At 43.6% G+C, this 24527-nt stretch overlaps 1 protein-coding gene across 1 annotated transcript in view; it reads right to left on the bottom strand.

The window, feature by feature from the left end:
* Positions 1–24527, bottom strand: part of BRINP2 (BMP/retinoic acid inducible neural specific 2) — a 541560-nt gene that overhangs the window by 452627 nt on the left and 64406 nt on the right. The window lies entirely within an intron of this gene.

Raw genomic sequence — 24527 nt, 5'->3', positions numbered from 1 at the left:
TAGCTTACTCCCAAATCCAACTCTTCCTGGAAAGCAACCACCTCCTTGGCTCTAGGAAATTGCCTCCACGCCCCCAAGCATAGCACAGAAACTTCCTTACTGGATCCTTTTATTACTCAACCTTTCTGCTGCCTTTAATTTAGTCAACCATGAAAAACTGTGCCAATCCCTCAGCCTAAACTTTCATATCTCCCCTGAAGCCACACTTTGTGTCAAACCATTCTTATCCGAATGCACCACCATAGTTTTCATTGATGAAGAGGCAGCAGATCCCATTTCTGCACCACTCGAGGTCCCCCACGGGTCCTGCCTCCCACCAACACTTCATAACACTTACACAAAACCTCTCTTTGCTGCATTGGATGCCCTGGACATCACTATTACAAACTTTTCTGACTACACTCAAATCATGATCCCTATCATGGGTGACTATAAGCAGGACACCACTACAATTAACAAGGTCTACATCACCATCCAAAAATGACCACGCACATCTTGTGCCTTAATAATGAGATAACTGAACTACCTCATTGTAGGCTGCCCCACCTGTCCTAAATGCTTAGACAACAAGTATTCTTCCATAACCGTTGATGACACATCTATCCTCTGAAACAGGTTAAAACAGTGGAAGTCTTCCTAGAAGCAGATCTCTCAATGACCAGGCAAATCAATGCCTTATCCTCTTCCATGGCATACACCACCAAACTCATTTCTCTTAGAAGACGATTCGATCACCACACAACTGTTTCATCCTAGCGCGAGCCCTGATCCTTTTCAAACTGGATTATTGCAATATTCTACTCCTGGGTACGTCAGCTAGAAACTTATCCAAACTACAACTACTTTAGAATAAAGCTCTACAAGCAGCTTTTGGATTAAAACGCAGTGATCATATTTCCTCGACCAGACGAGAGGTGCACTGGCTGCCCATAAAAGTGAGAATTCTCTTCAAGACCCTCACCCTTGCGCACAAGTGCATTCACAAGGATGCCCCTGTATATCTCAATGACATTATTACCCTAAAAACATTACCACAGATTTTAAAATCTTGTACCATCATCTTATTGAACATTTCTCGGTACAAGAGCAAAAGGACAGGAGGCACTATCTTCCCAGTTGCTGTCCCTATTGTCTGGAACACTCTGCCTGCACATATCAGAAATGAACAATACTATCACCTATTTAAAAAAACTGCTAAAAATGTGGCCTTTTGACAAATATGATTGATACCACCTATTTTTGTCATCCGACTGTTTTACTTGTAACTTGTAACTGTGTACTTGTAACTAAATATATGTAACAAATGCCATGATACCCCTGGCTTTGAGCATTTAACAAATCCAATAAATAAAACAAATAAATACATGTTTGCGTTACCCTTGATGCAAGGAAAAATGCCACGCCAAATTAGCAAAATGTGTGCAGCCCATAACTACTATTGGCAGTTTGCATATACTTTCTTAATGTGGCATGGCATTATTTACTTGAAATCAGTGAAAAAGCAAACAAGATAAATGTTATTACATTGATAACTTGGCCTATGGTGTCAGTGTGCATTGACTTTCTTACTGTGGCATTGCATGTGTTACTTCTTACTTCACATATAAAGTCTCAGTAGTCAGTGGATTTAGTAGAGACAAGAGACGAAGCAAGAGGGGAGATTCCTTACGGGTAGAAAGGAAGGAGGTTTGGTGTATTCTGCCAGTGATGGGGTGTAGTTGGTGGTAGTCCTCAACTGTCCTATGAATTAGGTGATCAGGAGTTAGGGCAGCGGTGAAGTGAAGGAAAAGATTGAGCAGAAATGTGGTGTTCACAAAGTTGTAGAGCAAAGTTTAATCCTGCATAGTACTTCTGAATTGAGATAGTGTTTAGTGGAGCAATAGTTTGTAGGTTTATAGGAAAGCCCTGTTTTTGCTACGATATGGAAGAGTAGAGTTACGTTTGAATGTTTATTTGGTGAAGTGAGGGAGAGGCAATGGAAGGTGGCAGGGATTGAAAAGTTCTGAAGGAAGTGTTCAGTGAGAACAAAATCAATAGAAGGGGTTGAGGAGGAAGAGAGGAAGACCAGATCAGGAGAACTACCACGTTTGGATGCTTGTGAAGAGGGAGCAGGTATTGGCGGCATAGGATATATTCAAGATGGAGGAAAAACATCATCAGAGCGGTGAATGAAATTTAAGTCATAACTGAGTACAATCAGGGCCTTAGACAAAGGTAGTCAAGTATGTTGTGAAGATCGACAAGATGTTGAGAGCAGGGACAGAAATGGAGGATAAATGTTTGAGTGCCCATAGGCTTTGATCCGATGATTTGAATGACAATGTTCTTAAAGTATGAATGGAGAAAGTTGTAGAGGGAATGGGGCAGATGAGACAGCCCTGTTGCTCAAGAAGCCTCACTTGTCATCTCTTTGTCAATTAAGGAAAGTAGGAGAAAGTTGCAGATTCTGTGTGGAGAGCTATCCACCTTTTATTTGCAGCCGTTATCGATAGGTGTGGGAATCAAAATGTTCAGTAAGGAATACATTTTTGTGAAAGGCAGATTAAGCATTACACAGCCGCAGGACAAGGTCGGTAGTAGTACAGAAAGAGGTGGAGTGGGAAGGTTTGCCTGGAAGGAGGCATGAAAGGTTGGTAAGGTCCAGACAGGTTGGGTGTTGAGGATCACAATGCTTTTTATAAGGGATAAAGATAATGTGGATGAAAAACTGGGGGATAAAGTTGTGGAGGAGGCATTAAAGGTACTTCCTTGAAATACCAGATGAAGGGTAGCGAGAGCCAGGTGAGGTGTGGGGGGAAGATGTGGACGTGCATTCTCAGTATGAGTGGATAGGTAGTAGTAAGATCATGTGGTTGTGATGATTAAGCACAGTAAATGGCATCAACCATAACATTACAATCAGGGCTCGGAGCTATCAAAATAAATTATAATCAAGGCCAGCAGTGAGCGATATATTACTGTTAAGTGGAATTCTGCAGAATTACTTGCAATCAAGGCTACCAGTGACCAAGGAATTATAATCTAAGCCTATAGCAACCAATGCATTACAATTAAAATTGGTAGTGTACAAAATGTAGCCGTTAAAGACCACAAAATTGCAGAAAAGGATATTAGCGACCTATAAATAACAACCTAGGTCCATAGCATCCAGATATTTATAGTCAGCCCTGGTAGCAGTGGAACAATTACAATCTACGCTGGTATCAACCATATTATTATAATCCAGGCTGCTAGTTACCATAGAATTACCACAAAGGCCGGTGTCAGCAAATGATTTACAATGAATTCCAGAAATGAACAAAAATTACAATCTAGGCTGGTGTTGGCCAATAATTTACGCTCAAGCCTGGCAGCAAACAATCAATTGCAGTAAGGACCAGAAGTGAACAAATGTTCAGGTGGGAATTCAAGCAGAATAGGTCATGGGATAAAGGTGGACGTTGTCTGGATGGTGGTAGTCTGAGTGAAAGTTGTCATTGAAAAGCTCTGAGTACTGAGTACCTGGACGGTGATGGTGGTGCCGTCATCCTGTTGACAGGGCAATGAAGTAGAGCCAGGTAAAGAGGTGTCAATCTTTGACAAATTGCCTAAGCATGCCCTCCATGCAGGGTGGGCGCGTACCACAAGGTGGTTCAGGGCTCCATCAGTCAACTTGCTGAGCTGCCATGCAGACTTTTGGGCGCTCAGCCCCTTTTATGGTATTGATGGTCAGTAAAGTAAAAAGAGCACTCATTGCGCTATAGGTTTTTCAAAGTGTTCTTTCCTGGTCCTGGCTATGTGACAGGTCAGGGTTCAGTCTGTCACAGTTCAGCCCGCCTCATAGGCTTCTCGGGGGTAGGGGGGACTATCTCTTTTCTATGGGGTCATTGGACAAAAAAGTGATGTGCCTCACTCCTCCTACTCTTGGATCTCTCGGCGGCCTTTGACTTGGTTGACCACAATATCCTTTGTAAACATCTCACTGACACTGCTCACTTCTCCCAAGAAAAGCGGTTTTACAGCACATTACCACATATTTGCATGCAGAGTACACAGGAAAAAAGCTGGAGAAAAGGCTAGCTAGTTTACAGTTGTGGAAGATGTATCGGGAGGAACGGGAAGACCCACCTCCTGAAGCCTGGATATTAAGCCAGTGTACAGAGGGGAGTGATGAGCCTTCTGTTCCCCCCCACCGTGCCTGAAGTAAATGACAATAATTTAAAAGATGATGAAGTGTATCCACTCAGAGAGCTTAAAGCAGCAGCAGCATATAGTAACCCAATGTATCAAATGCCTGCTTATAGCTGTGACAAAGGTTTGGAGAAAGACATGATCTCTACAGTCCCACGGGACAAAGAGAGAAGCGAATGACCAGGTATGACCCTGGACATAGAAAGGGAAAGGATGGAAAGGAGAAAAAGACAAAACTGACGAGATAGCGCTCATACAAAACGAGTAGATGGGAGGTCAAATATTGCTCAAAATTGATGGGATGAGAATTGGGGAGGTACGGAAAAAAGAAGATCAGGACAAACAAGATAAAAAAGACAGGGAAAGAGAGAAACAATTGAAAGAGGATGAGCTTAAACAAAAGGACAGAAAAAAAGACGAGGACAGCTGTATCAAGAAGAACAGCTGAGAATGGAAAAAGTGCAGAGGAGCAAATGAAATATGATAATAGGCAGCAAGCAATTGAAGAACAGGATAGATTAGACAAGAAGAGAGAAGAAAAAGAGGAAGATAATCTAAGAGAAAAGAGAATGCAAAGGTGAAAAAATGATGAAATACGTAGGGCAAATTAGAGAAGAGAGATGAAGAGACAGGAAGAAGAAAGTATTAGGGACAAATCAAAGAATCAAAGGGCATTTGATGAGGAAATAGAACGGAAAAGGAGAGAGAGAGCATGTGACATTGATCGCAATTGAGAAAGAATTAAGGAACCCGAATCCAGTAGTGGCATGGGAGAGCATAGAGGAATTCTTCCCCTCACAGGAACCGATGTCAGGGCCCTCTACAGTAAATCTAGAGGAGGATTTTGAAGAGGAAACTATCAGAGACAGAATTGTGAAAGCATATCATGAAATGAAGACAAAAAGTGAATAAAAAAATAAAGGGAAAGATGATCAACTTGAGATTTGCCAGTCCGAGGAAAGGAGGGAAGTCTGTTTAGTTCTGAGCATCGAGCTCTGTCTTTGGACAGGCTGACTCTAAATAGGGACGAGAAAGAGGGTAGTCACACAAGTTGGGGACAGGAGATGTCAGACGAAGAAAGGAAACCTTCCGTGAGGAAGAGGGAACCAGTGTATGTGGGTTTGAAGAATGTTTATTAACATGGTCAGACCTAGACCAACCTAAACTGAGGACACCAGACCCAGTGGCGCGGCCAATTCGAGCACAAGGACGATCCCAGAGTGTGCGGGCAAATCGCCGCCATATGTAAGTAGATTAAGGTGATTGCTAGGAAGAAGACGATCGGGAACCATTGTCCCTACTATGGATAGGCAAACGATGGAAGCCGATTGCGATTTTGGAATTCCACAGTTTCCTTTACTAGAGAAAAGGGGGGTCAGACCACAGTATATTCCATGGCCTCAGCTGGATAAGGACAACTTAAGATGTAAGTTGACCAGTTTAACATCAGTTGCTGGAAAATGGGTCTATGAGATAGGAAAAATTACAGGAGGTAAGATGTTAACTATAGGGAACATTAGAGGTCTCCTTGCGGCCATCCTTGGGGAAAGAGCTGATGATATTTGGTCCAGAGTAGGATATGCTGGAGTTACCATTCAGAACACAGCACACAATGGCACGCTGTTTAATAATTGTAGAGCAGCAGTCTGGAAAGCACTTAGAGTGCAGTATCCGGATACGTCAGATATGCGACATATAATGGCACAAAAGATGCAGGAAGGGCAAGATCTGCTTGCTTATATTGAACATTTCCAAGAGCAGTAATCTTTGGAAATGCGAGAGCAGTCGGGGAAATCTATACCAGTGTTTTATCATATTTTATGTGAGGGATTGCCAGAACAGGTACAGAGGCAGCTCAAGAAATTGGTGGGTATGGAAGCAAAGCCATGTGCATCATTGCTGATTGTTGCAAGAGAAAACAAGAAGAATGAGGATACTAGAAAAGTAGAGGAAGCCAAATTAGTGCAGAAAAAAAATATCTAAATATGCCATTGAAGGGGTGATGTTAAGTAGTGGAGATGGGACAGGATTGCAACACACTGCAGGTATGTCACAGGTGAATAACCAATGTCAGCCAGAGCAAGGAGGAAATGGATTTATGCAAAGAGGGAGAGGAGGTTTCTGAGGACAAAGCAACTTTCAAAATAATCATGGCTATTCTCAAAATAATCGAGGTGGTAATCAAGAAATGCAGGATGGGCAAACTACGAGATTCCCTCTTGTATGTTGGATATGTGGAATGACAGGCGCACAGTGCAAACATGTGGGAGCCAAGGGTATGCACAGAATGGGCAATTCTCAAGAGGGGAGCATCTTATCCTCCAACATATAGTCCACAAAGAAGGGATGGGTCTGCCCAAGATCAGACAGTATATCAAACACAAGCACCGCGAACACAGCAGGCTTTGCAATCACAGCAAGCATCATTGAGCCAGCCACAAGGACAATTGCAGCATGCACCCATGTAGATACAACAAAGCGCAAACACAGGACAATTGTTGACTCATAGAATGGGGGGTGTCACTGTTGAGAGTGAGAATCCTTTTACAAGTACAGGGATAAGTATGTAGTGACAATAGGACAGATCAATGGGGGACTTGATGTGTTCAGTTCTATCAGTAATGCCTAATCCTAATGAGGAACCGAGGGTTGACGTCACGATAGGAGGCAGATCCTTTTCTTTTTAAGTAGACACTGGAGCATCTCGCTCATTTATACGAGAGGGAACATTTTTGTTATTCGGTAATGCCATGAATGCTCACGATTACACAGGAGCTACAAGCAGAGTTCCCTTTACTGAAGTATTGCCCTTTTCAATAGGAGAATCTGACATCTCTGTTCCATTATTGTATTAGAAACAGACGCCAGTTAATTTACTAGTTCGGGATTTGATGACAAAGTTGAATATGACAATTTCTTTTACTGATGAAGGTATAGTGTGTTTGACACCTGGAATACATTAAATTAGTTTATTATGGCATTCATAGGGGAAATAGCCTTGTGCGGAAAGCCATTGGAACCTGAATTTTTTATTATGGAGTGTGAATTTTGTCAACAGGGCTACCTTGATTAGTGGGCAAGGTATTGAGAATACCTGATGAGTTTGTATTCAGGCCACAGATACCCATAAATGAAGAAGGGGGCAGATATTCCCCCTTAAATTACAAGCAGCCATTAGTGCGAGGAGAATTGGCCATGCTCGAAGGATTCGATAATGAGGGCAGGCCATGGAGAACAGTGATTGCTATCGAAGAAGTGTTCAGGTTGACTGACATCACTGACGAGGATATGTTTAAAAATGACCCGTCAGATGACGATGTGGTGTCTGAAATAAGCATCACATAATGGATTAGAACAGAAAGGAGAGAGATTCCACAGTGAATGGCAATCATGCAACAATGTCCCGCATATTTTGATGAGGATATGGTAAAAGTGGCCATTTCTTTATGGATAACAGGACACTATGATATAGGACTACTGAAAGAGGTAGGAGAGGTTAGATTAAGCTGAAACCAGGAGCAATTCTGCCCCATCTAAGGCAGTACCCTATGTCCAGAGAAGCAGATGAGGGGATTTTTAAGACTATATCAGCTATGATGGATCAAGGCATTCTGGTGACGTCAGAGTCAGCATGCAAAACTGCAGTGCATCCTATCAAAAAAGGTAAGTGCGGGTTGTTGTGTTTAATTCAGGACATGCACCTGATTAACCAGATTGTAGAAGCAGAATTTCCTCTAGTTCCTAAGCCAGAGACAATTCTTTGTAATATCCTGGTTGAAGCACAATAATTCATGGTGATTGACTTGAAATATGCGTTTTTCTCAATCCCGTTGCACAAGGATTCTAAAAACATCATTTACGTTCCATCAGACTAAACTGAAAAGCACAAGGTTGCCCCAAGGGTATTGTGAGTCTCCATCAATTTTTAACAGAGTCCTGCAGATGGACTTAAGCAATATAGATTTGCTGAGTGTTGTTTTGCAGTACGTGTATGACATTTTAGTCTGCAGCAAGTTTGAGGAAGAGTGTAGATGTGACTCAATTCAATTGATGATTATTCTTGCAAAGAAAGGCTATAAAGTGGACAAAGGTAAATGGCAGTATTGTCAAAAGGAAGTGTCATATATAGGTCAGTTAATCTCACACAAATAAAAGAAGGTTACACCTGAAAGTGCTGCAGTGGTTTTGAAAACAGCTAAACCGCACACGGTAAAACAAATGCAGCAGTGTTTTCGACTGTGTAATTATGTTAGAGCATGGGTATTTAATTATAGTTCACATACAAAGCCATTGCTGCAAGCCTTGAAGAAAAGCACAGCACAGCTTGAAAAATATTGAATGGACTGAGGAAATGGAGTATTGATTTGATGAGTTGAAAAAAGCAATTTTTACAGCTCCAGTTTTAGGAATTCCCAATTATGCAGAGGAATTATTTTTATTTTTGTACACGAATGGGACAGTTATAACAGCAGAGCTTACGCAGAGAACCACGTTAGGGTATAAGCCCCTGTTGTATTACAGTGGGATTCTAGACCCAGTTATGAGGGGTCACATCCCATATGAACAGTTGTTGGCAGCCGCCGCGTTTACCATTGAGAAGTCTGCTAATACAGTGATGGGGTGTTATATGACATTATTTGTTGGGCATGCTCTATATGCTGTCTTAGAGAAACCAAAAGGTACCTTAACGTCTCAAAGAGCTTTTGCTTATGAAGTGGTAATATCAAATCCTACGATTAAAATAGTCAGATGAAAAACTGTGAACCCTGCCATGTTTGTTGCTGAACTGTTGGCAGAAGGTGAGCAAGTACATGATTGCTCAAATTATGAAGAGTTCTATGATGATATGCCGAGAGTGAAAGAAAATGCTCTGGCTGCAGGAGGAATTGTTTTTATTGACAGTTCCTCAAAAATCAATCAAACTGATGGACAAAGATATACAGGTTCTGCTATGGTAAAGCATAAGGCTAACAGGGAGTTTGAAGTAATGACGAGTGCAAGACTACCATCTAATTTCTCAGCACAGGCTGCAGAATTGGTGGTGCTTATTGTCGTGCTCGAGAAACACGCAGACCAGGAAGTGACGGCGTATAGTGACTCCGTCTACATTACGTCTACCGTGCACGCAGGACTGGCATGCTGGAAAAGGAGGGGCTACCTCTGAGTGGACGGCACTCCAGTGCAACACACTGCTCTATTGGATAGGCGTATTAAAGCACTATAGCTCCCAGTAGCCATTGCACTGGTTAAATGTGCAGCACACACTAAGAGAACAGATTTTATCTCATCTGGAAATCAAGCTGCAAGCAAAGAGGCAAAAAGAGTTGCATATTCATTAGACATAATGACTTTTGATACACCTGATGTGAAAGATAAAATTGTGGTGATGATGATTGTGAATGAAAGCTTTAATAATTTATAAAAATATAATTTATCAAAGATACAGATTATAGAAATACAGGGTAGTGTTTCACAGGAAGAAAAAAGATCTGTGGATACGGAGGGGGTGTTCTTTATCCCCCACCGAAGCATTGGGGTGACAGGACAGCACTGATAAACCGGTAATGACTGTAGCCTTATCAAGGGTGGCATTGGAACAGCTACACTACCCTGCGTGTGGCAGCTACCATTGTGGAGGATTGGTTCATGCCGAACCTGTTAGACCATGTTGCATTTTATGCAGTAATTTGCATTGTATGTCAAATGTTTACTGCTGGGCACACACTGCAAACCGTCAGAGGAGTCATCCCTCAACCAAATGGTCCTTTTCAGCACCTACACATAGATTATGTGGATATGCTGCAAGTCTGTAATGGTTATAGGTATATCATAGTGGTAGTGTGCTCTTTCTCAAGGTGGGTCCAGGATGGCCCCTGCACACATCCTGATGCTACTTGCGCTGCAAGATTTTTTGTTCAAGAAGTCTTTCCAAGATGGGGAGTATGTGATAATGGCCCCCATTTTGTTAATGAAGTATTTGAGTAAGTTAGCTTGCTGCGTGGCATAAAATACAAGTTTTCTTCAGCTTATCATCTGCAAGGAAGCGGGATCTGCAAGGGGCTCAACGCATAGGCAAGCTAAAATTGACTACCCCTTGCATTATATGCACTGAGGAATCAACCTGGCTCAGATCACCACCTCACAACCCACAAACTAGTCACTGGAGGTAAATCGGAATGCCTCTAACTCTTCAATTGAGGATTAGGAGTGATGCCCAGACAACTGCAGAATTCTTAGGAACTGAACTGTAAGAATATTTAACATGCATGACCACAAGTATCTCGGTAATTTTAGACCCAGTCAAGTGGACGGGTTGTCAGGCTCAGAAGACAGATAAAGACCATTCAGCAACTCGTGTGCAAGAACTACTTGTACCAAAAGTATTTCCAGGAGACCAGGTACTGATCCGCAAATTCACCAGAAAGTGGCATGAACCTACATTTGGAGGTCCTTTCATTGTGCAAAATGCTGCACTGTCAGCTGTAAAAGTTGCAGGAAGAAGAGCATGGATTCATCAAGGTGATGTGAAATTCTGCACCGGAGAGACTGCCGCACCCCTACCCCATTCAGAAGCAAGTCAATATGAAACAGTTCAGAACGTGTAGAAAAATCGAGGAAGAAGGTTGTAGAGACTATTTTAGGGTAGACAAAGAGAACTCTGGACTGTGGCTTTCATGGAAAGCACTCTTTGCATTTGCTACAGAAGAGAGTGGATTCATCACTGTTCTTGAGCCACAGAAGTGTGTTGATATTTTAACTTTAGACTGCACAAAAGGCAGAGAAATGCCAAATTTGGATTTCTTGTTTGGCGACTGGAAAAGGGAGCAGTTACCGGACTCCTTCCAAACAGAGTTTCGTTTTGGAGGATTCTATGGTCCTCACTGATGTGGACATACACAGACTACTTCTTGCCGTCTTCATTTTCTTACTCAGGGATTACCCTGTTCTTGTTGGTCATCCTGGTGATATTCATACTTTCCTCCAAGATCCTAAGAATGGTGCAGTGATTAGACGACTTTTGGCAGTAATTTTAAACCAGATCAGAGTGTTGCCTGAACGTTTCTTTGAGTATACAGATGGTTCAGCTTGATGAAGATTTTCATAAATTACTTGGATTGATTATTTCCCTTTTGATTCACAAGCATCCTTATCTTGTTGGACGATGCACAAGCACGTGTGTATTTCTGAGGGATCCAAGAAATTGACATGTGATAAATTGGCTGATACGTGAACTTTGCAAACAAGCTTGTTCATCACCTGGTGCATCTTTCTGAAGGAACTAATGATCCTATCCAATGATGATGCTCATAAACTATGCAGAATGATATTCTGTTTCTTCACTGAAGAACGCCCACATCTTGTCGGAAGGCAAACTGATGTTCGTACATTTCCTAGAGATCCAAAATATCACCTTGCCCTTAGTCAATTGCTACATGACATAATGGAGCAGATTCATCGTTTGTACGATGTTTCTTCATGAACTAATGAATGGTGTTGTCACAAGAGAGAACAGTCAAGACTTGGTATTGATCTTTATTGTCTACTCGAAGCACATTTCTACCTTGTTTGATGAAAGGATGACACTTTGTCTTTGTTGAGAACCCTATTGACCATCCACCAATCAGCCAGTTGCTTATGGAACTTGTGGAGAAGATACAGCAGCTATCAGAATGGTTAAGAGATTGCCTGAATAAAGCATTTGTCTTTCCTTAAAGATAATTACAGGCATATCATGTGGTCCATAAGCCACTTAGTTATTCCAGAAGGTGAGAGATGATGACGATGAGCATCTTCACGTTGATGGGGCATCTTTTATTGGTGCATGATTTATGCCTGCTTAATGTTTGTTGTCATCATTTTGATCCTGGTAATACATGCTGCATATGTTATAGAACTGAAAAAAGGGAGAGTTCCTTTTATTTACCCTACTCCTGAAGGTAAGGGAAAAGTCCAAATTGTAAGAGATCCTAGACCGTATGTGATTGTTCCTAATCCAGTAGCTTAAGTGGGGGGATCTGGCTCTGTGGCAAATGTCAATAGACGTACTTATTCTGGAAAGAACCTCTTAGGAATTCTTACCGAGCACCAGATACAGATCATTAGGGAAAAACAAAATAAAAGGTATTTTGTAACTAACCCTGCACTAGTAGTACATGTAAAGACACCACATGTACTGACAGATGTTTCTATGATTTCTCCAGTAAGAAAGAGGTATGCTGATATAATGTATGACATATTCATTGAGCCTCATGTGGCAAGGAGGAGACCTAAGAGATATGCACCTGAGGGTGATTATGAATTGAATAATTATCTAGACAGCACAGCACACTTGGGAAACAATGTTTGGTATCAGCATATGAAAGAGGTGGGCAAGAGAATTCTGAGGAGGAGTGTTATGTATGTGCACTACTGCCTATAGTATGGGAACATCTAAAGTTTTCATAGCTATTGAAATAGATGTCCAAACAGCACACTTCCTATCTCACATAGCATTCTGTCAAACAAGAGGCCATTTTATGGGCTGAACAGCTTACTTAAAATGGGCAACTGAATGGACAGATCCGGATGAAGATGTCTATGTGCAAGACACAAAGACAAGAGCAAGAGCCAACAGTAAGAATCACGTGATAAGGTATGAACAGCCTAGAATGAAAGGAGCTGGAATCAGATGGGAAGTAAACAGAAGACTTGAGATCCCAGAAAAAACTAAAGAGGATATTCGAAGATGGAAATAAAGAGGCCAAATACACATCTGGGGTTCAGTACTCACTCTGGATGGCTGGGAAGAAGGTGTGGTAATCTGCAGAGCTTGGGTAGTTATGGGAACTTACAGCCAACTTTTGAAAACGTGGAAAAGCTGTGCAAACCATTATGGTCAAAACTTGCTAAACTACTGACATGGGTCAAAGACAAAGTGGGGCCCTTGCAGATAGTGCCCCTGGAAAGTACAAAGCTATGTTTCAGAAATAATGGCACAAGAAAAATGGGAGAAAATCAGAATTGTGGTTGAATCTTTGATGCACATGGAATGAATGTTGGGTCATCAGTGATAATGGATCGCTATTGGGCTTGTGGATCCAGAACTTATATGAAGCTGCCCGAGGATTGGGGAGGACTGTGTTCTATAGTGAATGTTCATGTTACAGCATTGGTGATTCCGAAAAGTGATCTGAAAATTGGTGAATTCCCGAAAGCAGATGCACTTCTAAGAAAAAAGAGTTCTACAGAGCTTTTGAGTCGATTAAAGAGGGAGAACTACTTCTCAGCAAAATCAATAGAAGATTTTGATTCTATTCCATATGAACACAGACTGTTCAGCAAGACCTCATCAATATTTACAATAATCTTCAAGCCCACGGTGCAGACAGATGCAAATACTAAATGCTTGCAAATGACCAGATGGGAGCTTCTGCAAACGATCAACAGTACCATAAAAGGATTCAATGCAATCAAGGAGGACCTGAGAGCCATACGATTGATGATTCTCCAGAACAGATGTGTTCTAGACATTATTACAGCTATGGATGGTGGTGTTTGTGCCAAAATTGAAGAATTATGTTGCTCATTCATACCTTCTCATGACAAAGAGAATGGCACCTAGACAGAAGCCATATCCATGTTGACAGATCTACACGTCCAGATGATTAATGAAGTGGAAGACATTTCCGAGAACAGTTGGTTTAGAGCAGTTTTCTCATGGGTTCCACAATAGATGGCAGATATGTTCAAGTTTCTTGGAGCCCTGTTGGTTATGATCATGCTTGGATGTTGTGTGATCAGAATTATAATCTCTCAGTGCAAAAAGTATGCAAGAAAGCTGTAGGAATGAAGATCATGATTGATGTTGAATCAGGATGGAAGACTAAGGAATTGACAGATGAAGAAATCAGAGACCACGGGAAAGCCAGCATGCACACACCTGAAGGTACAAAGTTCCTGTATCCAAGACATTGAAAGAAGTACGTTGGAAGATGGATCTACTGCAGCCCTTCTGGACACTGCACCCTTATAACGTGGAGCGTTGATGAGCATGTGGAATCAGCAGAAGGCCTGAAAAGAGTTGTGCACTCCAAGCTCTGACACTATGTTGCCTATACGTTGGGAACCAGAAAAAAAGACATGTGCAGTTCTAGTCAGTCCACCAATACCACAGACATCCTTTGAGACATGTTATCCATTGAGAAAACCCTACCTAAATGCTCAGGGGCATAGTATTCCTTTGAAGAAATGTGCATTTGAACAAAGAAAGGAGCCTGATGACATCACATGAAAAGGAATTTACGTATCTAAAGGCTGGATGGAGAGAAGAAACGTGACAATATTCTTTAAGAATTGAAGAACATATGATACAGATGAGCAACATTTCAGGCTTGAGATGAAGATGCTCGTGCTGCAGAAACACTGAAGAATATGAACATCAGTTTACATTTGTACAGTTGCTGAAACGCAAGTAGGGGAAAGTATTCTTAAGGCTGGCTGCGTGGTGAATTAGATAGTGGCGATGCGCCAACGTATATACATAGCAATGTATATAACCTGGATGTTCCACAATGCATTTTAGCAGGCCTTGAAGCTTCATGAACAAGAAAACAACTTTCAAATGAGTGGCGCAGTTGGAAATTACTGATTGCAAGTTTTAGAGAAGACGGGGCTAGCCCAGAACCAAGTAGATAAGACCACAGTGAAACTGATGCCTGTCAAAAAGTATACAACTAATGTGAGAAAGGAACATGTTTCTGTTTGAACCAGCATGAAAAAACACTAAAGGTTTCTACAGTTCATCATTTAATAGGATTAAATGCTACAAAAGCTTGAAAAGAGTGGTCTTCAAGTCACAGGGGTGAGATCGAAATAGCTTGGGTCAGGCTGTGCCGAAAGTAAAGGACAGAGTGAAGCGGTACTCCCTTTATTTCCCTGACAAAGTCAACATTTACAAGGCCAAGTTCAAAAGCTAGCTGTCTGACAGACTGAAGGAGTGTTTATAGATAGTGAGTTAATTGGATGAGGGGCATGATCACTCCGAGCTTCCAGGCACCTGGGATGGTAGCCTGCGTTCTGCTAGCATGTGAAATATTCCAGAGGGGTACAAGGGTGCCAAACCAATCACAGTGGCCCGTATAATGAAGAGCCCTATAGTTTGAAGAACTAGTCAGTTGTCGTGTATTTAGTGACAATGATGATGACCAGTTATTGGGTGTGGGTTTTGATACCCACCTGACTTAAGTACCCAATCAAACCAATGGCTATATAGAACGTATACGTAGATGTTCACTGAGAGACAATCATGGGTACTCATAGGTTTTGTAGTTTGCCACGTAGTATGATGTCAGTATTGACATGAGTTTGTTATAAAAGAGTTGTTTTTTATTAAATGTTCCGAGAATGAGCTGTGCTGCGTCGGAGGATGCCCGTTGTACTCCCTGTTTTAGATAATTGATATTAAAACAGAAACACACTTTGCCAAACTTCCTGAGTCGTTTTCATTATTGATGTTTGAGTAACTTCTGCATCCCCATCCACCTCTGAGTATTGCTACCTCGTCTTAAAGGGCTCTGAGGAGTAAGAGTTCATGTGTCTAATAATAACTTGCTCCTCCTATCAGTCTGCTTTCTAGCTTGACTGCAGCCTTGAGACGAGCACCTGGAAAGAGCTTGATGCCTCCCTCTGCGTGTCCGAAAGCAGTAGTGCTTGCCCATTTATATGACCCGATCTCTCAATGACTTCTGATCATTGGATGGACTTGGGCATGGGAGGAGCCATATTGGAATAATCAGCAAGTCTTTGCTAACCAGGATTGGAGCCACCAAGTATTTTCCAAGGACTGATCCAAACACCCATGCTATTTAAGTTACACCTGGACGGACTTTGGGTTCTTATTGGCAGGCTGGGAATCAGCATCCATCAATAAGCAGATGGAAGAATTTTCTACAGTAGGCTGCCATCATTGAAGGACATTAGACACTGTAAATATTGCCTTGAGGACATCCAGTGATAAAGGGCTTTGTGAGGAATTCTGCCATCCGCATGGTAGGTGTGCACTAAACTGGGCGTTTTTTAAATTTTAAATTGAATTGAACGATGGCAAATCAACCTATGAAAAATCTGTGGGGTTAATCCACAGAGATTTTCCCATGATCACAGCACGACATATACAGAGACACGTGTACTCTAGGTGGACACAGCCCTCAAGTGCAGTCCTCCTTATCATATTTAGTTGGGATATGACAGGTTGAGTACAGGATGCATCTCAGAAGGGGGAGGGCCAAAACCTTCCTCCTGCCATGGCCAGCCTAATTAACAATCAAAGGTTCCATGGATCCACCCTGTCTGTTTGTTCACCCTCTGCAGATGGTGGCAGCAATTAACATAATGAACATACTAATATTGTATTCTTCAAACAGGCACACATGGGGACTAGCTGCAGAGGTTTAACAAAAGATAGGAAAAACACAACAACCTTTGATATGTACTGTGTTAACCAGAAGCCAGCTCCCGCCTCTCAGTATCAAGTGTAGTGACCTGTCATGTCTGGGACAGATGTCTACAGTAGTTATCCCTGTAGCGGGACCCTATTCTGAAGGTACGAGTATGTTTTTTGGCAGCAACCGAATGTCTGGTCTTGCCACAACTTCAAGGGCGACCTGCCGCTTTGTTCAGGAACCACAGTGAGCACAATTGACCACAGAGACCCTTTGATCCACAACAGACAGGATGATAGGTGGGACTTAGTATTACATGTTTTCACCCTTTACCTTTTCTGTTGCAAAGCACTCTAGTTATGACCTCATCCATATAGGAGATTGTTGGTGGGCACCCAGGATTGGTTCATTAAGGTAGGCTTAGTCTACATGAATCACGGTGGCCCATGTGCCTTCAATAGAGGGCTGAGCCCTTCTTTTGGGCAGATCATCTGAAGACTTTACAAGGAGTAACAAGAATAAATCATTTGGACCCTGGCTGAAGGTACAGTCTGCCTTACAGCTTCTGCCAGTGAGGGAAGGCCAGGATTTCCAAAGAGGGAAACAAGATCCCTCCCCTAAACATCTCCCAAGGAACAGAGGGAGATACTGAAACCAGAGGACCCTCCAGCAGCTCCAGAACTGTTAGTCAACCAGCACACATCATGCCCTGCTAGGCTCTGTAAGCAATCTTCCGAGGTGTGAAGTTCCAGAGAGCATCTGAACCAAACAAAGGACAAGGTGTTGCCTGCAACTCTCCCCTCAGATTTGAGCCATCCCCCTTACAGGACGACACAAGCCCAGTGAAGGAGCAAGGAGGAGTACATCTACAAACATCAACCAGCATCCACCTTACAGGACATTTTTTAGCAAGTCGAGCCCCTCGAGCTGCAACCGACTGCACCACTGAACGTTGTCCAAGATGCCTCGACCAGCGCTTCAGACCCACCAACCAGCACTGAGACAACAATTCCTGACCCTGAGCTGCCGTGTGATTTCTGTTGCTTCTCAATTGAACCAATTTCTGAGAACCAACAGAAAACACTTGTTCTTGTTTTGCCACACCTCTTGAGCACCATACTATTTAGTTGCCCTTTGAGTGTGTGACATTTTCCCTACGTCTTCTTTACTGACTGCATTACCTACATGTCAGCATGAACAAGATTTATGTTAAAAAACAACCAGGGTTACTATAAACCCCTAATAAGTAAAAGGAAATAGATGAACTGCATTATCTTGTTAATATACAGTAGCACACACTAGTTTGGGTCTACAGGCTAATAAAAAGATATGAGTTGCCAGAAGTAGAACATTCAATTGTGCATGTTTTTTAGATTGCCAATGACGCCACACACTGCACTTTCCAAGGAGTGCGTTTGACGCCCTTTTTCAGCAGAGGTTAGCCTCAGCGCCAACATTCTACCATCAGCTGCAAATTAGAATTGTGCTCAATTCCTTTTCCATTTATTGTCTGCTTTTAGATAAGCGGCACAACAGCGCAACCTAGTAAAAGAGGAACACTAGGCAGGGATAGTTAGAATTTCCATCTATCCTCCTGTCCACTGCGTTTGGTTTTTTGATGCAAGCTGTGTGCTGGGGCTCAACCTTTTGTGTTCCACATCAGTTCTCCTTTGAGAATCCCATCTGGAACAACGTGATTGTTGTTGCAATTTTGATAAAATAGTTGGGGTTTTGTCCCCTGATTGTGTGATGACCCCTAACACTGGGACAGCTGTGTTCTCACCACCAAAAGGTTGTTTTGTGTGTAAGGAGCTGGGCAATAGGAAAGGGGATCCTTCTTGGAAGGGCTTACTCAAGCAAGCCATAGTGAATTTTGGACTAGTCGAAGACGCCAGCATTGGTGTGGGACTCCTAGAGGAGGACTTCCCACTAGGCCAAAGAGTTTCCAAATGTGGATCTGTTACACTGAGTTGGAATGGTACCGGGTCTCCAGAAGAGATCCCAGTTCCCAATAATACTCAACTCTATTTAGAGCATGTGTATATCAATGCCCACAAAACTCCTACAGTCATGGGAAATCATGGCATAGCGTCACTGCTGTCACGTGGCAGTGGTTACAGCAGGAGATTATATTGATGGGCATGATTGTAGCATCAGTGGGCTTGACGGAAAGAGTAAGTGCCCCTTGGTGATAGTAGAGTTCAGCTGGCTAGGTCAAACCACCCAGCGTCGTGTAGCTGTGAAATACTCCATCCATGTCCAATGTCTGTTGTGTAATGCTCTTCCTGATCTCGAGATAGTAGTAGCAACAACGCGATCGAGGGCCAAATAGATCACCAGATTGAACACTCAGAGCCTTAGGGCCTGGAGTGCCTCCATAGGGCTTGTTGGAAGGACCGGAGTGGCAGGTAGCCCCTAGTTTAGTTCTACACACTGCTGAGTCACCTACTCCTGTGGGAGAGAGTCCATTAGTGACTGATGACCCTACTTTGATAGCAGGGGACTCCAACCTTAGAGTTCCCTGGTGCAACACCGGAACCTCAGGTGGAGGAATTAGGTGGGCGCAGATCTGAAGGGCCTGCCCAAGCTGGATGAGTTTGCATCAATTGGGGCCCCAGATCAGACTGACTTCTTCACAACCCAGAAAGAGTGTCCCACTCTGGCATGTCTGTGGAAGCATGTGGTGGAGCAGGCTAAGGGCAAGGCCCCTGGACTTTTCAAAGTGTACTAGGATGGTGGACTCCTGTACCAAAAGACTCTAAGGACGAGGGCACCAGAAGGTTGGTGATTCCCCAGTGCCACAAAAAGTTCCTTTTGGATTTGGCTTACCAAATTTCTTTAGCGTGTCCCTTGGGAGTGACCAAGACATTGGACCGGTTGTCTGTGCACTTTTACTGTGCAAGGTTCGGTGTAAAGGTAAAAGAATTTGAGCAGTCCTGCCCAACTTGTCAAGCTTCCAGTGAGTCAGGTGGTGCCACAAAGGCCGCCTTTTGTCCACTACCCATGGTTGGGTGGCCTTTCAAGAGAATAGGCATGGTTGTTGTGGGTCCTTTGAATTCCTAAACCAGCTCAGGGAACAGATACATCATGGTGGTGGTAGACCACACCACAAGGTACCCTGAGGCTGTCCCTCTGAGGAGCATCAAAGCCCACGTGGTTGCAAAGTGTCTGATTTTGAAATTCTCCCATGCTTGATTCCCCAACGAAGTTGATGCTGACAGGGGATCAAACTTCATATCAGCTTATATGAAGGCTATGTGGGAAGAGTGTGGAGTCACCTATCGGTTCTCTACATCGTTCCATCCCAAAACAAATGGGCTTGTTGAGTGATTCAACAAAACCCTGAAAGGCATGATAGGTGGCTTGGAAGAGCACCTGAGGAGAAAATGGGATATTCTCCTGCCATGCTGTCTGTTTGCATGCAAGGAGGTGCCACAGAACAGGGTAGAGTTTAGCCCCTTTGAGCTTCTGTTTGGACACCCTCTATGTGGCACCCTTGGTCTAGTGAAAGAGGGATGAAAGGGCAACCCCTGATCCCCTACCTTAGATGTGGTGGACTATGTACTTGGCCTTCAGTCTAGAATGGCAAAGTTCATGGAACAGTCAACAAGAAACCTAAAGGCTAGACAGGATCTGATGAAGCACTGGCAGAACCAGAAGTCCACAGTGACAGTCTATACTCCAGACCAGAGTGTGTGGATTATGGAGCCTGTCAAACCCAGTGCCCTTCAGGAAAATGGTTTGGACCTTACTGCGTGCTGGAAAAAGTCGGTGAGGTGAATTATCTCATTGGCGTGAAAGGACCTCATACCGATATGCAAGGTCTTTCACTTTAACTGGCTCAAATCCCATTATAGCCAGAATAACTTGGTCATGGCATTAGTGACCGATGGAGACTGAGGAGACTGGTCCCTTCCCAGACCTCCTGCACACTGAAGCCACAGATAGGTCAGTTGAAGGTGTCAACCTTGCAACAGACCTGTCAGAAAAACAACTGACAGACTGTCTCTGGTTACTGGGACAGTTTGCTGGTCTGTTTTTGCTGACTCCAGGTCGCACAGATTAGTCCACCCATGATGTGGACACTGGAGACAGTAAGCCGGTGAAGAGTAGGATTCATCGGATGTCCAATAAGGTCATGGGCCCTATTAAGGAGGAAGTTTCCAAGATACTGTCCTTAGGGGGGATAGAGCCATCCCACAGCGCCTGGGCTAGCCCAGTGGTATTGGTCCCAAAAATGACCAGTGGTGGGAAGACTGAGGTTCACTTTGGGTGGACTACAGGTGGCTCAATTCTGTCATGAAGCCAGATGCTCACCCCATTCCTTGGGCAGATGAGCTCATTGCCATGTACATGAGTAGCTTATGGCAGAGTATTGGCAGGTCAGCTTAACAGATGGAGAGAGAGGTCAGCATTCTCAACCCAGAGGGACATTATCAGTTCACTGGGATGCCCTTTGGATTGAAGAATGCCACTGCTACTTTTCAGCAGATGGTTAATCAGGTTTTGGCTGGTCTGGAAAACTTCAGTGTCGCCTATTTAGATGACATTGCTCTGCAATCAAACTTCCAAGGTGGGAAGTCCCAGAGAGTCTCTGAACCAAACCACAGACATGGCCATTGCCTGTAACACTCCCCTCAGCTTTGGGCCATCGGCCTTAAAGAACGACATGAGCCCAGTGAAGAAGGGAGTAGGAGTGCATAAATAAGCATCTGCCTAATGGACATTATCGAGCAGCAACTGACTGCACCGCTGGCTATTGTAATGCTGCAGTCGCGAATGTCATCTGAGATGCCTCAAGCAGTGCTTCAAACCCTCCAACCAGCACTCAGACAACAATTCTGGACCCTGAGCCGCCGTGTAGGCCAGCCTGCAGCCGTATGTCCAGCCTCACTTACCAAATTTCCTGCCACCTGATACCTGCAGCTGTCCCCCATCTTGTACTCTGTCACGGGAGCTGCAAAGCACCCTGAAACTGACTCAACACTGTCAAGCTCAAATAACTTCTACAAGCACAAGGTGCATTGTGGTTCTGTCTCCCTGGTCCTTCTCTGAAGGCCCCTAGTGACATTTTCTGACCCATTGCTCCCCTTGTGCTAAAACCAAGTATCGTTTAACTTTTGCGATTAATTACTTTACCGACTACCCTCCTGTCAGTATCCCTAGTGCATCCCTTTTCCTTCTTGAAACTGTCTGTCCTCTGCATTGCTTTACAGGGTGGGTTGTATTTTGTAGTGTGCTAGAACTGTCTGTTGTGATAATAATAAAGTAGATATTTTTATACAACCTTGACTGGACAGTCCCTTTTTTCATTGGGTAAAAATTGTATTTTTGCTATTTTGTAACAAACCAATCATCCACGACCTTGCAGAGATACTCCTGCTGTTCAGTCCACGTTACCAAATTTGGACAAGGAGGCTTATAATTTGCTTGTGTTTCCAATCTGATCCCTTCTGGTGTACTTGAGGTTTGGGGCTGATTTATGGTTTAGAAACCGATATTCATCCCGGGACCACTCGTGCCCCGGAAGCTGATTTGTCACAGGCTGCTTCTTAAATCTTAACCAATCTATGATGGAGCTACCCCAAATATGCTCTGGAAGTGTCCATCTTCCCTTTGAGCCAGGGCTGGAAGAGCGCAGAGGAATGAGATGTTCCATCTTTAGTTAAAGTAACCTGCAGGATTATCCTGGATAATGAACTGCTCCTGGGCCCGTAATTCTAATCGATTGTGTAGTGTGCAAATGTCTAACTTTACTGTTGCCAAACATCAATATGCTGATGCTCTCTGTTTCCTATGCACTTGCTTGTTCTCTTATCGACTCAAATGATGCTCCTTCTACTCGCTTCATGAAATCCTCAGCTGCAGCCGGGCGAGTGTGAACTCCTGGAAACTGCAATTTTCTTTTCAAATAGACTGTTTGGCCCATTAACCTCTCAGGCAGCTTCTCGCCCCTTTTAACCTGAATATTCTGCATGTTTCTGCAGAGTCCTGTGATCGTGGGAGGAAAGATCTGATGTGACAAGACCTGAAATCTCAAAATGCTTTTATCATAATTGATATTATAGCAGTTATTGAGGGCAGACCTAGCTTCAAGAAGCGATGGAGTGTTTTACATAGATATACACCAATACAGATATGTAACAGAGCACTTATAGAGGACAAATATACAGGGGGGGTGGGATACAGAGGGGAAAACATCCGTTCTTTTCTGGCACTGCGGCACTCAGGTAAAACAGTCTGCGTCCACAGCCACGTGCACAGCTGATGGGGGATGGTAAGCAGGTCTATAACACTGCAGCCCAAACTTGCCTCAGGGGGCCTCGCTGGGGTGCAGCTAGAACAGCACCACATTTCCCAGTTAATTTGGAAGGGAGATGGGCATGGGCGAATTTGGATAGTGTCCAACAATGAAGAGACGAGCTGCCCACCTTGCCAGACCCCACCCCCAGCCCATCCTCTCACTTCCTTCAAATATTGATGCTGGCTGCCTATAACCCTTTTCCTGGGCCTACTGAGAGTGGTCAAAGTGTTTAAAGAGGCATTTGAAGCGTGAGAAGCTGAGATTGAGGAGGGCTCTGGGCCTCACTGTTCGCACCTGTCTATAGCCAGTCAAGTGGCACAGCGAGTAGAACCCTCGCTTTGACATTCGTGCAGATCCTGCTAATGCAGGTTCGAATCCTGGCGAGGCCAAACTCAGCCTTTCATCCTACACCGTGGGGAATGATAAGCAGCGTAGTGCTATATAAGTGCCAAATTATAATTAAATTCAAATATTATATTATAGGCAGTGTGGGCGTTCAGGGGACTGCATTTTTCCTGGGCATCCATCTTTTTTCTGATGCAGCTCCTGATGCTCAACCTCACAGCAAAGGAGCAGGCACATCATCCAGACATGCTGACAGGGTGCCTAGATACCTCTGAGGTTGACTGGTGGAGGGAGAGCAGTGTCCCTTCTGCGAGGGCTGGCCTCTGCGAGCATTGCCGTATCCAAGCAAGCTGCTGCATCTGGGAAGCTCCCGCAGTGCTGGATTAAACCCTGTGGAGTCTGCATTTCGGAGGCCGACTTGCAAATTATCTCCTAATACGTTTTTAATTTTACCAACCAACAATTTTAATAGTTTTGATGATGGATTGCTTAAAACAAGCGTTCTATATTAGATTACTGCAGCTCTGCACAGGCTGAGTTGAAAGGATGTCTAGATGGTGTTGTTCCCTTCCCTGTATGATACAAAAGCTGGCATGGGGGTAGTAGCACTAACCAGCACCCTTGGACACCCATGGATGCTTTCACCTTACCATACCTATCCTACCCTGATGAGAAACAGCCTTATGTATGAATAGCACATTCTTACCTTGGTGCAATGTACACCATATGTTGTGTATGTCTCACTCCCACCATTCCTCCCCCACCTATGCTTCGACACATTGCCCCTCAGCTACTGGCTCACCCTGATCAATACAAACAATGTAATTTTGTAATGGCCCACTGATTGTGCAATGCCTCCTTCATCTGCAATATTGCCATATGTACAACAGCTACTTGGAAGGTTTGGGTCTATTTAGACAGGACTCCGATTGCCTTAGAATGCAAGGTGGTGTCCACGGACATCAGACGCACCCATTGATTGGATGGTGAAAAGCATGAAGTGCGCCAGATTTTTGGAAACACCTGCCATCTTGGATTCGCGGACAGCGGCCGGTGTCTGCGGACATCGGAGTAAAAACATGTAAAAAAACACAACATTGTACTTGTCAAAGCTATCAAATAATCTCTGGTGAGTTGAGGGGTGATGAGGATGGGATGGGATCTGGCTGCAAGAAGCAAAAAAACAAGTATTTTTCACTCTAAAAGTCCACGAACAGTACGGCAAATTTTGCACACTCCATTGCATTACGGGGTTGGTGAAAAGCAGTTCTTGGATGGCTCATAACTTT

The sequence above is a fragment of the Ambystoma mexicanum genome, chromosome 1q (genome assembly GCF_040938575.1).
Source record: "Ambystoma mexicanum isolate Mex_15411 chromosome 1q, UKY_AmexF1_1, whole genome shotgun sequence".
In the NCBI taxonomy this organism is placed as follows: domain Eukaryota; kingdom Metazoa; phylum Chordata; class Amphibia; order Caudata; family Ambystomatidae; genus Ambystoma; species Ambystoma mexicanum.
Note: the sequence above shows the minus strand (reverse complement) of the source record. Positions and strands in the feature narration are given on the sequence as shown.